Below are 15,777 nucleotides of genomic sequence, written 5' to 3'. Positions count from 1 at the left end.
TCGGCTCACTCCCGAGTCCCTAGCTCGAGAGCGGCCTGCTAGTTTAACGGCTGCCGGGGTCGGGCAGACGGACCCGAAGCCGTTGGGGCACCAGCGCGAGCTGACCCCAACTGCATGGGCTCAGGATCCAGGACAGGCGGAGGCGAATTGGGAGAGACCTGCGAGCGGGTGAACGGGGAACAAGTGCCCCGTTCCCGGGCTCGCTGGCGAAGGCGGGTGTCTATGGCGTTGGCCAGGACATAGAAGTCCTTAAGAGTGGTAGGAGGGTCCCTGGTGGCTAGCTCGTCCTTCACCTTACCAGACAAACCACGATGGAATATGGCAGTAAGGGCCCCCTCGTCCCAACCACACTCAGCCGCGGGCGTTCGAAACTCGATTACATAATCGGCTACTGACCGAGCACCTTGGGTAAGCTCGAGTAGACGAGGGCCTACCTCACGGCCACCCGAAGGGTGAAAAAAGGTCTCCTTTATAGCTTCCTTAAAGGAGCTTTCCGAAAAGCATTCTGGAGCATTTTGCTCCCAGAGGGCAGTAGCCCATTCTAAAGCTCGGCCAGTCAGCAGGGAAATTATGTATGCAACCTTCGATCGCTCCGTAGGGTAGCGAGAGGGTTGCAGCTCAAACGCAAGGGCACACTGGAGGAGGAAGCCACGGCACCTCTTAGCCTCTCCCGAATACCTTTCGGGAGGCGAAATAGGGGTGTCGCGGTTTCCGCACCCTCCGGAGTGGGTAGGAGAGTGGGCAGGGGGTTCAGGACCGGACCTAAGAATTGGCGACTGCAGGGTGAGCGCAGCTACCCGCTGCGCCAACTCGTTTAGGGCCACCTCGTGCCTGCCTAACGCTACCCCTTGATGACGTAGAACGTCCGTAAGGGGTGGAACTTCTGCTGCGTCCATGGTATGGTCGCACCTTTCTGTCACGTGGGAAGAAAGGGACACAAATGCAGAAGTAAAATTATAAAAAGATATTTTATTGATTAATAAGGACAACAGAAAAGGTAAACAGCTAACATAAAATAAAACAAAACCCAATCGGAAACTCCGACGGAAGCTGACAAACACCGATCTGAAAAGGAGAAAAACAAAAGAGAAAGGTTACACAACGGTAAGGCGTGGATTCGAACCGGGGATGCTGGCGTGACTGCCGATTACTTTCCGGAGTTGCCACCCAGCGGTTACAGAATCCAATGTTCCGTTTAACTAAAGGCACTGATGCCGAAGTTACCACCAACGCTAAAACAGCGCGGAGTGAAAGCCGCTAATGCTAATGTTAGCGTTTTAAAGAGACAGCGATAAAGAGTCTGCCCAGCAACTGCACGAGAGCTGGGCAGCTGTAGAGAGTGTGGATTCGAACCGGGGATGTTGGCGTGACTACCGAGTACGTTCCGGAGTCGCCACCCAGCGGTTGGAGAATCCAATGTTCTGTTTGACTGAAGGCACTGATGCCTAGGATATAACCAGCGCTACTAGAGCACTGAGTGAGACCGCTAAGCTAAAGCTAGCGCTGAAACAAACAGCAGTTCGAGGACTGCGCGGCGTCGCACCACACTATTTCTAAGAGGACGAAAGAAAACCCTCATACCTCAAACCTTGCGGTTTTACTTACCCTAATGGCCTAGCGCCACCAGGGCTACCACCTATAACTAAACAACAGTGTGGACGAGCTGCCACAAGAGACCACAAAACAAACAAAGGTGCGACACCCACTGCTGTGTAGAGCTGGCTTAAATAGCCAGCCCCACAGCTGTGGGTGATCAGCACTAATTGGAAGGTCTGGTATAAGAGACCTTTGTTTGCTGAGCTCTGTAACGTCTGTTTCGCTGGGAACCCGGGGCACGTTCACCAGCTACCACAGACCTCGTTATACTGTCATCATGTTTCAGCTATAAAACAGCTCAGACATTAAACCAGGTTGCCAAAGTTGTTCCAAAAAGGACAAATAATGGATATCACAAATTGCAAAAGAATTAATAACAAATAAAGTAAAAATACATTTCACAAATACACTTCAGAATATATATACAGTGTATCACAAAAGTGAGTACACCCCTCACATTTCTGCAGATATTTAAGTATATCTTTTCATGGGACAACACTGACAAAATGACACTTTGACACAATGAAAAGTAGTCTGTGTGCAGCTTATATAACAGTGTAAATTTATTCTTCCCTCAAAATAACTCAATATACAGCCATTAATGTCTAAACCACCGGCAACAAAAGTGAGTACACCCCTTAGTGAAAGTTCCTGAAGTGTCAATATTTTGTGTGGCCACCATTATTTCCCAGAACTGCCTTAACTCTCCTGGGCATGGAGTTTACCAGAGCTTCACAGGTTGCCACTGGAATGCTTTTCCACTCCTCCATGACGACATCACGGAGCTGGCGGATATTCGAGATTTTGCGCTCCTCCACCTTCCGCTTGAGGATGCCCCAAAGATGTTCTATTGGGTTTAGGTCTGGAGACATGCTTGGCCAGTCCATCACCTTTACCCTCAGCCTCTTCAATAAAGCAGTGGTCGTCTTAGAGGTGTGTTTGGGGTCATTATCATGCTGGAACACTGCCCTGCGACCCAGTTTTCGGAGGGAGGGGATCATGCTCTGCTTCAGTATTTCACAGTACATATTGGAGTTCATGTGTCCCTCAATGAAATGTAACTCCCCAACACCTGCTGCACTCATGCAGCCCCAGACCATGGCATTCCCACCACCATGCTTGACTGTAGGCATGACACACTTATCTTTGTACTCCTCACCTGATTGCCGCCACACATGCTTAAGACCATCTGTACCAAACAAATTAATCTTGGTCTCATCAGACCATAGGACATGGTTCCAGTAATCCATGTCCTTTGTTGACATGTCTTCAGCAAACTGTTCGCGGGCTTTCTTGTGTAGAGACTTCAGAAGAGGCTTCCTTCTGGGGTGACAGCCATGCAGACCAATTTGATGTAGTGTGCGGCGTATGGTCTGAGCACTGAAAGGCTGACCCCCCACCTTTTCAATCTCTGCAGCAATGCTGACAGCACTCCTGCGCCTATCTTTCAAAGACAGCAGTTGGATGTGACGCTGAGCACGTGCACTCAGCTTCTTTGGACGACCAACGCGAGGTCTGTTCTGAGTGGACCCTGCTCTTTTAAAACGCTGGATGATCTTGGCCACTGTGCTGCAGCTCAGTTTCAGGGTGTTGGCAATCTTCTTGTATCCTTGGCCATCTTCATGTAGCGCAACAATTCGTCTTTTAAGATCCTCAGAGAGTTCTTTGCCATGAGGTGCCATGTTGGAACTTTCAGTGACCAGTATGAGAGAGTGTGAGAGCTGTACTACTAAATTGAACACACCTGCCCCCTATGCACACCTGAGACCTAGTAACACTAACAAATCACATGACGTTTTGGAGGGAAAATGACAAGCAGTGCTCAATTTGGACATTTAGGGGTGTAGTCTCTTAGGGGTGTACTCACTTTTGTTGCCGGTGGTTTAGACATTAATGGCTGTATATTGAGTTATTTTGAGGGAAGAATAAATTTACACTGTTATATAAGCTGCACACAGACTACTTTTCATTGTGTCAAAGTGTCATTTTGTCAGTGTTGTCCCATGAAAAGATATACTTAAATATCTGCAGAAATGTGAGGGGTGTACTCACTTTTGTGATACACTGTATATAAATGATGTAAAGAAACTTAACAAACTGATCAGGAAGGCTGGCTCAGTCTTGGGCTGCTCACTTGACAGTTTCGAGTTGGTGGTTGGAAGGAGGTCACTGAACAAACTCACAACCATACTTGACAACCCATCACACCCCCTTCATGACCTGCTAGTCAGACAGCGGAGCACTTTTAGCAACAGACTCATTTAACTCTGTTGTAACAAGGAACGGTACAGGAGATCGTTTGTACCAGCAGCGATCACGCTGTATAACACTTCACTGGTTCGGGACATCATCATCGAACACTGACTTACTATCAGGATAGACTCATGGAGCATGATCTAGCACTCTGTTTATGGAGCCTACATTAATTAATAATAATAATAATAATTAACTAATAATTAATTAGCCTGCTAATATTTACTACAGAGAAAACTTTACAACAGTTTACATCTATCTATCTATCTATCTATCTATCTATCTATCTATCTATCTATCTATCTATCTATCTATCTATCTATCTATCTATCTATCTATCTATCTATCTATCTATCTATCTATCTATCTATCTATCGACATCATCCAAGAGAAAGTAAGGTCTGAAGTTGAAGTTTGCTGGCAGAGCACTTAGACTGCACTTAACAGGATGGTTGTTAATTTATTAGGATTTTAACGTCATGTTTTACACTTTGGTTACATTCATGACAGGTAGTTAGTCGTTACACAAGACTCATCAGTTCACAAGGTTATATCGAACACAGTCATGGACAATTTTGTATCTCCAATTCACCTCACTTTCATGTCTTTGGACTGTGGGAGGAAACCGGAGCAGTCGGAGGAAACCCACGCAAACCCGGGGAGAACATGCAAACTCCACACAGAAAGGACCCGGACTGCCCCACTTGGGGATCAAACCCAGGACCTTCTTGCTGTGAGGCGACAGTGCTACCCACTTAGCCACTGTGCCGCCCCAACAGGATGGTTGTAAAACGTTCAACTTCCAATATAAGCAAACATTTGAAAAAGCACTATTACAAGCCAGCCTTAACAAAAACTGCTACTTATAAACTGCACAAAGCTATAATTTATGCCAGGGCTGCTATTTATAAAGTCCAAAGCACAATTATACATGACTTAATGAGAGAGAGAGAGAGAGAGAGAGAGAGAGAGAGAGAGAGAGAGAATCAAGGAAAATAATAATGTTATAATAGCAACTCTAGAATTAATTCTTAAGAAATTAATGAATACTATAAAAACCAAATCAAACCCTTATCCAGGACTGAAGAACAAGACAGGCAATTAAAATTCAGAAGTAGTACCCTTGAACCCCCGAGTCTGCTCGCCCAATAACAAAGAAAGATGAGTGGATTATGGGAACAGTACCACTGGACTTCAAAGTGACAGTGTATAAAATAAAAATGAACTTAAATCACCCCTGTACTATTTGGACACATTTTTATCAGCTTTGCACATCTGGATCATGATATCTTCACCCATTCTTGGTAAAACTGCTTAAGTTCTATTAGACTGGTTTATGCCTGACAGCAGTTTTCACATGCTGCTACAGATTCTTAATCAGATTAAGGTTTTGGCTTTGGCTTATTTATTCCTGGTTTTGAATCATGTGTGCTCAGTGTAATTGTCCAGTTGAAAGTTAAACTTCTGCCCCACTATTAATCTGATCAGTTTCCCAGTTTTCCTAGTTGCTGTTTTCATGGTGATAAGCAGGGTTGAGTATCTGCCAAATGCAGGGCTTTGCAGCAGTCCAAAAAGTTACATTTTTTCCCACATGTTTGCTAAGTCCCTAACATGTTTGCTGACTCCCCAAATAGGATTTAATGTATATTTCCCTCCTCACTCTTCCACAAAGCCCAGCTTTATGAAGTGTTCAGACTATACTTGGTCTGTTAACTGTGAACCAATTCGACTCCTTTAGAGCTATATTTGGCCCTTCTCTTAATAATATATTATTTTATATTATATTAATATCTGCTTCACTTATTAATATATATTTTTTATCAAGTCTGTAGACAGAGTTGTGGGTGTGTCATATTGTATTTATTTTTAATAATGTATTGAACGGTGCTCAGATACCTTAAAATTTCAGATATTTGTTTGTTAAGGTATGTTCTCTACCAAACTTTGGGTTCCTCCAGGATGTGTATTTGTACTGAGATAACATGGTTTCAACAGTGGTTTTGGGCCTTGCCCTACATGGACTGATATTTCTCCATACTCCTTGAATCTTTTCACTATATTTTGTACAGTAGATGGTAAAAGATCTAAATGATTTGCTATCTTGTGTTCTATCATTGCTTGCACATGCTTGTCTTTGGTGGATCCTTGTTTTATACCCAGTCATGATTCTCTCACCTGTTACCAATTCATCTGCTTATTGTGGAATGATTCAAAACAATGTAACTTCAATATTTTATAAACTCTTCACTTTTATTTTGACAGGTCCCAACATTTTTAAGTGTGTTGCAGGCTATTCTAAATGTGATTATATTTACAAAATACAATAAATTCGACCAGTAAAAACACTGGAAATTTGTATTTGTACTTTTGTCAAGCATTTAGTCTCTCAGCAATACATTGACATAACATACAAGTAGCTAAACGATTTTCAATGTTTTCACTGATCCACTTTATTGTACTTTGTAATTATAAACACATTTAGAATTTGATGCCTGCAACACACTCCAAAAAAGTTGGGACTGAGACTTGTTTAGCACTGTGTTCCATCAACTTTAACTGTTAATGAGACTTTTAATGGTTTGGGACCTGAAGACACTAATTGTTGCAGTTGTTGCAGTCTCCATATTTGCTAGACTTCAGCTGCCTAATAGTTTGTGGTCACCGTCATCTGATTCTCCTCTACATGATGCGCCATACATTTTAACAGTAGCAAAATCTGGACTGCAGGACTTGTGGAACACTGTAATGAAATACTTGATCAAAATTTCACTCTTAATTTGCTTCTGTCCAACTTTTTTTGGAGTGTGTTGCAAGCATTAAATTCTAAATGTATGAGGAATCTTCAAAAAGTTTCCACACTTTTATATTTTGGTTGTAAACGGTGATGGTGGTAGGAGTAGTAATTTATTGTGTCTGAGAGACTAAGAGAGCTTAAAGTCCGGATTTAGTGCCATCTGATTTCCACCTTTTTGGATGCTCAAAGAAGCTTTAAGGGGAAGAAGATTTTCATGTGGTGATGATATGAAAGCTGTGGTGCATCAGTGGCTACGTGCTGAACCAAAAAAATTTTTGCTGATGGCATTAAAAAGTTGGTATGGTGCTGAAAATGCATTGGAAGGTGACTGTGTAGAAAAGTGATGTACAGTGGTACCTTGAAACCCAACGTCAATTGGTTCTGGGAGTGGGGTTGAGTTTAAAAGACTTTGAGTTTTAAGGTATTTTTTCCCATAAGAATGTTTGGGAAACCTGTTAATGTGTTCCATGGTCCCGTGGAACTGCATATATTTTAGGCTAACGTAAAACAATGGGGTTGTTTTTGACACTTATACACTGAAAATAACACAAGTATAATATAAAACACTGAAATACAATTTTTAACAATAAAAACAGTTAAAAATCAATCAAAAATACAATAAAACCAGCATTTTACCTTTACTTTTTTATTGTTTCCTTATGCTTCTTAATTAGTGGAGAGAACCTAAGAGCAGTATTAATTAAGAGCGCTTTAGTGTTTCTATGTCTTTTTAAATACATTAGGTTACATTCTTTTTTTTTTTTTTTTAATTATAAGCGTTTTAGACTCTCTCGGAAAAGCTGATTCCTACAATTTCTCAGAACGCCGACTGTAACACAAGTTTAAAAGTGAAACAGGAGAAAAATCCAGATAAACACAGATACATGTGGAGCTTTCAGAGTAAATTTGACGGTTACTCCACACAAATGCATATTCGTCTCATGTTCACATGACGTTTTACCACACCGCTCAAGCCGAGCACTGAGCAAAGCAGCAGTCGCACACACGTTGAGTTTAAGGGTGCAAATTTCTCGACGAAGGTCATTGAGTTTCAAAGATTTTGAGTTTAGGGGACATTGAGTTACAAAGTACCACTGTAATTTGTTTTTGAAATGTCGAATAAATAGAGTTTAAAAAGTGCGGAAACTTTTTAAAGAATCCTCGTATTTCTGTTTACCAAATACAGTAAAATGGATCAGTAAAAACATTGGAAATCCAGTGTCCCAATATATAAACCATTAAAATATATATAGTTAAAAAATAGATATAGTAAATATGAGCTTAATTTTTGCCTTTTAGTCTTTAGTCTTGCTCTTGTCAGTTGGTATGAAACAAGGTTTTTTTTCTTAACTATTAAACATCTTGTCTGTTTCTTAGCTAGTAAAAAGAAAACTCATTGGCCCTTGACAATGAAATGTGTTGGTCTTGTCTTAGAAGTGTGGAAGACAAAGTCACATATCAGACAAGACTAAAACAGCACCAAGACTTTCATTGGTTTAGAATGGTTTCTGGTAGATTAGCTTTAAATAGATTGGTTACTTCCTTAATTGTGTGTTCTTATGTGTTCTCACATATCCCTCCCAAACCAGTGACCCCTGAGTCCAAATGTAAACAACTGTCTGAACTTTTCCCTCTTACATCTCTGACGTTTTCATCTCTGTATCCGGTGCTCTGGAGGCGCAGGGGTCTACTACATCAGCCCACCAGTGGATTTGAATTGCAGTGGTGCTAGCAATCATATGAATAGTGTTTTTCCAGAACATCCTGTCTTCAGTTGTTTTTTTCCCATACATTGCTTTACTCTACATTTATAGCATTTTATCCAAATGAACTTACAATTATAATTATACAATTTGAACAATTGAGGGTTAAGGGTCTTGCTCTGGGGCCCAGCAGTGGCAACATGGCAGTGACAGGGCTACAACTAGCACCTTCTGTTTACTTGTCCAATACTGTTCTTTCAGGCATCAGGCCTCTAATAGGCTTGTTTATTGATTCAATAATTGTATCAGTCTGTCTTGTTGCTGGCCGTCCTCTTTCTCTTTTACCTTTAACTCTTTCTAATGAATTGTTTATTTCTCAAAGTGTGTTTAAAATAAGAGAGCTTCAGTTTGGTTATCTGGGCGTCAAATGAGAGGTTAGGTTTATTTTGCTTACATTAAAGATCGTAAATTATTTCACATCCTTAAAGGCACAGAATCAAATCCCATCACTCTTTGCTAAAGGTTAGACGATTCATGAGATTCAAACCTGTTAGTATATAACTAAGAAGTAAGGTCATATGACGGCTGACCACTTTTTGGTTTCCAGTTTGAATGACAAACGTATAAATACACAAACAAAGCATTGGTAAACAGACACACCTACAGTTAGCATATCTTTGTAAACCACTGGCACACTTTACAGTCGTTTGTGAGACATTATCAGACCATTATCAGAGACCTGTGATCTTTTCAGGGTTAATTTTGGGGTGCTCAGCAGCAACTACTGATTCATTCATTAAAACAGAGTAAGACAACAGCATTTGTTCGATCTCCACCTTCAAACACTTTGTATGCTTTGTAAATTCAGAGATGCTAATTAGTAGTCAGTGGAGCATTTCAGGCTCAGAGACCCTCAAGAAATCTTAAGAAATCTATACACAGTACAGCATCAGATCTACTCTATTCTGATTGTAAAACAATTACATTGGATTTTTAAAATTATATTAATAAATAAATAATTTATATGTTCAAATTGGATATTAAAAACCACACCCAATTACCGAGGTGAGGATTGAAAGAATGTTCTCAGGACATGTTGCAGTGCAGCACCCACATTATTAATTATACACTTGCAGGGTTTCAAAAACTACACTGCAAAAATTACAGCAAGAAGAACATTTAATAATTTAAGTTAATTTAATCAACAATGGAATATTGACATTTATACTCATTCTTTTTTAATTTTTCATTCACTTTAATTTCATCAACAAGTCGGTTGTTGCGGGGGCTATCTTCTTTGCAGCTGTGTGTTGGGGAGGCAGCATCAGAGCAGGGGATGTAATGAAACTTAACAAACTGATCAGGAAGGCTGACTCAGTCTTGGGCTGCTCACTTGACAGTTTCAAGTTTGTGGTTGGAAGGAGGTCACTGAACAAACTCACAACCATACTTGACAACCCATCACACCCCCTTCATGATCTGCTAGTCAGACAGCGGAGCACTTTCAGCAACAGACTCATCCAACTCCAGTGTAACAAGGAACGGTACAGGAGATCGTTTGTACCAGCAGCGATCACGCTGTATAACACTTCACTGGTTCGGAACATCATCATCGAACACTGAGCTACTATCAGGATAGACTCATGGAGCATGATCTAGCACTGTTTATAAAGACTACATTACACATATGTTAATATTTACTGCAATTAACACTTTACAACAGTTTAGTATATTCTATCTTGAGCTGCTGTAATAACTGACTTTCCCTATGGGATTAATAAAGTTATCTATCTTTCTATCTTATCCTGGTCATGGCTACAAAAGAATGGCTGCAAGACTGGAACACCCTGGACAAGGCACCAATCCATCAAATCATCCCCATGCTGGGTGAGGAAGCTCTCAGACTAACCATAGGTTTTTGGTTCCCAGGTAATAGTTCGTACTAGAGATGCAAAAAAATCATTGTCGCAGTGTAAAACTTCTGCAAATAGACAGCAGTGACTGCACAGACAGTGGTGGACTACACAAGGATGAAATTTATAGACAAGTACTTTCCCTTCATGTAAAAACTGTGTGGGAAGGAATCTGATTTGTGGTTAAATTGTTTTTTTTTTTAATACACTTTGTAGATACTAGCCAGTAAAGTACACTGTACTGTCATGGCATTTGCTGCTTTTTGTTGTTGCTTGTCCTCAGTTAAACCGTGTTAACCAATCATCCACAGGTGTTGATGATGCTGCTGGTGTGAACACAACATTATGAGTGTTCAACAATTTGGCAGACAAGAGGTAAAAATAAATTGCTGCTGGTCTGATTGTAGGGTCACATCCACCCCCCTTCAAACACTTGCATTCTCAATCCATTTAACAGAGAGCAATACCATGGTAGAGTCATGCTACCCTATGTAAATTCTGTACTAGAAATTCCATCTGAGCTTCTTGCCTTTAGACATGACAAGCTGTGTCTGTTGGACATCCATGAGCTTAAGCTCTCTGTGGTGGTGCTAGCTTATTAGACTGCTGCGCCCCCGAAGCACCTATGCAAATATTAACTGAGAGTTATGATTTTAATCAAAAGTGGAACATTTACACTTGTGTATGTTTCCAGTAAAAAACTTCATTATACAGTCTATATAAAAACCATTTGCTTAGAAAAAAAACAACAGCAAAAAAAAGATCACATTGTGTCTGGGGAAGCATGGTGGCTAAGTGGGTAGCACTGTCACAGCAAGAAGGTCCTGGGTTCGATCCCCAGGTGGGGCGGTCCGGGTCCTTTCTGTGTGGAGTTTGCATGTTCTCCCCGCGTCTGCGTGGGTTTCCTCCTGGTGCTCCGGTTTCCTCACACAGTCCAATGACATGCAAGTGAGGTGAATTGGAGATACTAAATTGTCCATGACTGTGTTCGATATAACCTTGTGAACTGATGAATCTTGTGTAATGAATGTAACCAAAAGTGTGGAACATGACGTTAAAATCCTAATAAACAAACAAACATTGTGTCTCTAATAAATATAGAAAAATGATCTAAATTTATCCAGACTGCATTTTCACTTATAAATCATGCATCTTTAATTAATGCTTCATAATCGTTCATATCACTTCTTGAAAGTTATTTACCTTTGTAATAGAGACCTAGTAAAGACAATTTCCTCCCTATTTTTTTTAATTTTATTAGGATTTTAACGTCATGTTTTACACACTTTGGTTAAATTCATGACAGGACAGGTAGTTACTGGTTACACAAGATTCATCAGTTCAAGTCTTTTAATGTCAAATGTGATAGACAATTTTAGCAGCTCCAATTCACCTCATTTGCATGTCTTTGTACTGTGGGAGAACCCACACAGACACGGAGAGAACATGCAAACTCCACACAGAAAGGACCTGGACGGTCCACCTGGAAATCAAACCCAGAATCTTCTTGTTGTGAGGCGACAGTGCTACCAGAAAAATTAAACTTGTTTGACTGTAAACAGTCTCACTCATGTTCCAACATTTATTTTTACTTCATTTAACAAACACTTTATTCAAAGCAATTTGAAGTTGAGATGCACAAAGCAGGCAAACAAGGGGATTAGAGAACTTTGCTCAGAGGCCCAACAGGAACAGTTTTGGGGTGGTGGGTCAGACCTTCCAATGAATAGTCCACTACCTAACCAACAAAGCTGATTCTTCCCTCTTATTTATGCAGCTTTTTAATTATGGCAGATTTTTGTTTTTGCATTACATTTGAGCATCAAGTCAAATGTCATTTTAGCATAAAATTTGAATTTTCTTACTGACACTGGTAAGAGACCACTGTTACTTTTTATTGGGTGAAGTCAAAAGTGCCCAATTTCTATGGAAACAGAGAAGTTACCAGTTGAGGTAAGTCATAATCACTGATTACATTTACATTTCTGGCATTTAGCAGCTGCTTTTATCTAAAGTGACTTGCAATCGTGACTGAACACAATGTACGCAATTGAGGGTTAAGAGCCTTGCTCATCGACCCAAGAGTGGCACTTTGGAGGTAGTAGGGCTTGAACCAGGGACCTTACGATTACTAGCCCAGTACAAATAAAAAAGGTGTCTGTTAAAATGCAAATGTAACTTTTTTTGGGCAAGCAGTAGTCTAGTGGTTACTTGACTAGTAAGCAGAAGTTTGCTGGTTCAAGCCACACCACTGCCAGGTTAAGCAAGGCTTTGACCCTCAGTTGCTCAGACTGTGCACTGTAATGTAATTCGCTTTGGATAAAGGTGTCTGCTAAATGCCAAAAATGTAAATGTATAATTACAAGACTTTATACCCAATCTAATAATTTCAGTTTCTGTAGATGTTTTTTATATGGCAGAAAAAATAACAAACATATGAAAGAACTTTTTTAAGACCAGTACAAATACATTTACATTACATTTACATTTTCAGCATTTAGCGGATGCCTTTGTCCAAAGCGACTTACATTACAGTATACAGTACCAACAGCAACAAACTGGCAGTGGTGAGGCTTGAACCAGCAACCCTCTGATTACTAGTCCAGTACCCTAACCACTAGGCAACAGCTTTCCTCCAAATAAAGCGCAACAAAATATGCCTTACATTGTATAATGGTTTAATAAACTGATATACTGTACACATAGCCAAAAGTTTCAATGTTATATGAATATAATGCACTATAACGTGCAGGACAGATGTTGGCCTCAGTGTTGGTAAGAACCCCTGATAAAGAATCAAGTCTTAAGTTTGAACCCCAAATACATAAATGGGTGCCAAAAGTGTCTTTAACCACAAATACTGTATAAACAATATGACATTTTAATGGCTTGATATATTTTACCAGATAATCATCAAGAACAAAATGTTATTCATAACATAATTTAGTCTTGGCTGTTTAAGTGTAGGCTCAAGTTTAATGTTTAAATTCTATACTGGGCAAAACCACATGGACGATTTCAATGCATGCACCCAAATGTGCATGAACAATAGACTAAATCTGCTGTTGTGATTTGGCAGGATAGAAGTCAGTTCTGAATAAATGCAGCTATAAATCAAAATGAGGTCAGGAAAAGGGGATTTATGTTACTTTGCTGATTTTGCTGGTTGTGAAGAGAAAACGGTAGCATAATCAGAAACAAATGTGGGTTCAAATTAGGTCTCTACTTTCTTTACAATGCTTGTTGTGTTCCACAATGCGTTTTAAAAAATAATAATAAAAGCACTGATTTGTTACTCAGCTACAGCATGGTGAAAATTCAACACTTCAATTATTTTAAATTCAACACCCAAGACATTTGTACGACTTTAACCTTAAACTCAAAGCATGTGTGACTGTTGCTTTGTTCACATTTATGCTGTCCGTTTTACTTCAAATAAATTAGCATTAAAAAATTCCCAAAAAAGTTTAATATTTGATCATTTTTGCTATCATTGCACAGTGGAAGCAACTGATAAACAGCATGGTGATTGTAAACAACATTTGCCACAGGAATAAATTGTTGGTAATGGAATATAATATTATAAAGGTATAATTAATATATTTACATGTTTGGTATTTAGCAGACGCTGTTATCCAAAGCGACTTACAGTATCATGACAGTAGACGTCTAAGCAATTGAGGAATAAGGGCCTGGCTCAAGGGCCCAACAGTGGCAATCTGGCAGCGACCTTTCGATTACTAGTCCAGTACCTTAACCACTAGGCTACAACTGCCCTACAACAGTTTATAATCACTCAAACAGCAGAAGTGGGCAGACATCTGCCGTCTAACCACCCCAGATGGGACTCAAACCCACAATCCCTGGCTTATATATAATATAATATTCATATAATGAAATATATGCAGTTTCAACAGACCATGGAATGCATTAACAGATATCCTATACATCATTATGGGGAAAAATACCTTGAAACTCAGCATCTTTTAAACTCACCACTCCCAGAACCAATTGACATTGAGTTTCAAGGTACCACTGTAATAAGTTTTGATGTAAGGTGTGCCCAAACCTTGACAAATGTAGTGCTGTCTGCTGATGGTCCATAGACTTTTTATGCAGGAATTTTCCTTAAATTACATAATGCTTACTTGTGAGCACTACATAAGGCTTTATCTAGCTTTAATCTTAATTACTTCTCACATTGAACTCAAACTGTGAAAAGAATTGTAAGATAAGACAGATAAACCTCTCAAGCACTTCCCATTTATTCCAGGAGAGAACGAGCCATTACCATGAAGCCACGCATTCTGGTTGTATAGGGTGGCCCCAATGCTGAGACTGATTCAATGAACCCATAGGGCACATACGCATGATGCATACACATGTGCTCGCTTTCACACACAAGGATCTATTCACATGAGGCCCACATCCTTTCAACAAGTTAATTCGCATCAGTCCTCCTCAATCCCTCAGGTTTAACCCAGAGGCCTCGAGAGACCTTATCCATGTCCGCGAATATCCAACCAAGACCAGACTCATTGAGGGGCACATACAATCATGACTCTGCCAGGTTGTTAGCAAGTTAGAGCATAAATATGCATGTTACATGAACCTTATGTCATACATTTGTAAGTAATGAGTGTAAACAGCATTTTTTGAGTAAAAAAGATGCATATTATTTTCTCATTCATTAATTATGAGGCCCTAAATAATTCACAGCCATTGATTCTATCATTCAATTTACGAGTTTTATTTAATGACTGCCAAGAAATGTGGAACTTTTCTTTAAAAATCTGTGAAATCTGTGATTTTTGAAAAATGAGTTCAATGAAATTAACATTTTCCTTGAATTTAGCAGGGCCCTAATTATAAGTGAGATTCTGAATACAATATGTTTTTAATATACAAGATTAGACAACAAAGAATTAGATTTTGATAATAACATGATAATCATCACAAAGTTGTTTATTTATTTGGATTTTAACGTCATGTTTTACACTTTGGTTACATTCATGACAGGAACGGTAGTTACTCATTACACAAGATTCATCAGTTCACAAGGTTATATCAAACACAGTCATGGGCAATTTTGTATCTCCAATTCACCTCACTTGCATGTCTTTGGACTGTGGGAGGAAACCGGAGCACCCGGAGTAAACCCACGCGGACACTGGGAGAACATGCAAACTCCACACAGAAAGGACCCGGACCGCCCCACCTGTGGATCGAACCCAGGACCTTCTTGCTGTGAGGCGACAGTGCTACCCACTGAGCCACCGTGCCGCCTAGTTGATAAAGTAATAATAAATTATTTCAGTAACAGTAAGATTAGTAAGTGCTTAGTACAGAGGTGGGTCTTTAATCATCTTTTAAAGATGGCAATAGACTCAGTTGTTCAAACAAACAGGGGAAGTTCACTCCACGACATGGATACTAGTACAGAGAAAAGCCGTAACGATTGTCTTTCTCAAGTTCTGATTGGTGCATCAAGATAAGCCAGACTTGTGGCTTCAAGGGT

Source organism: Trichomycterus rosablanca, chromosome 4, assembly GCF_030014385.1.
Source record: "Trichomycterus rosablanca isolate fTriRos1 chromosome 4, fTriRos1.hap1, whole genome shotgun sequence".
Lineage (NCBI taxonomy): Eukaryota > Metazoa > Chordata > Actinopteri > Siluriformes > Trichomycteridae > Trichomycterus > Trichomycterus rosablanca.
Note: the sequence above shows the minus strand (reverse complement) of the source record.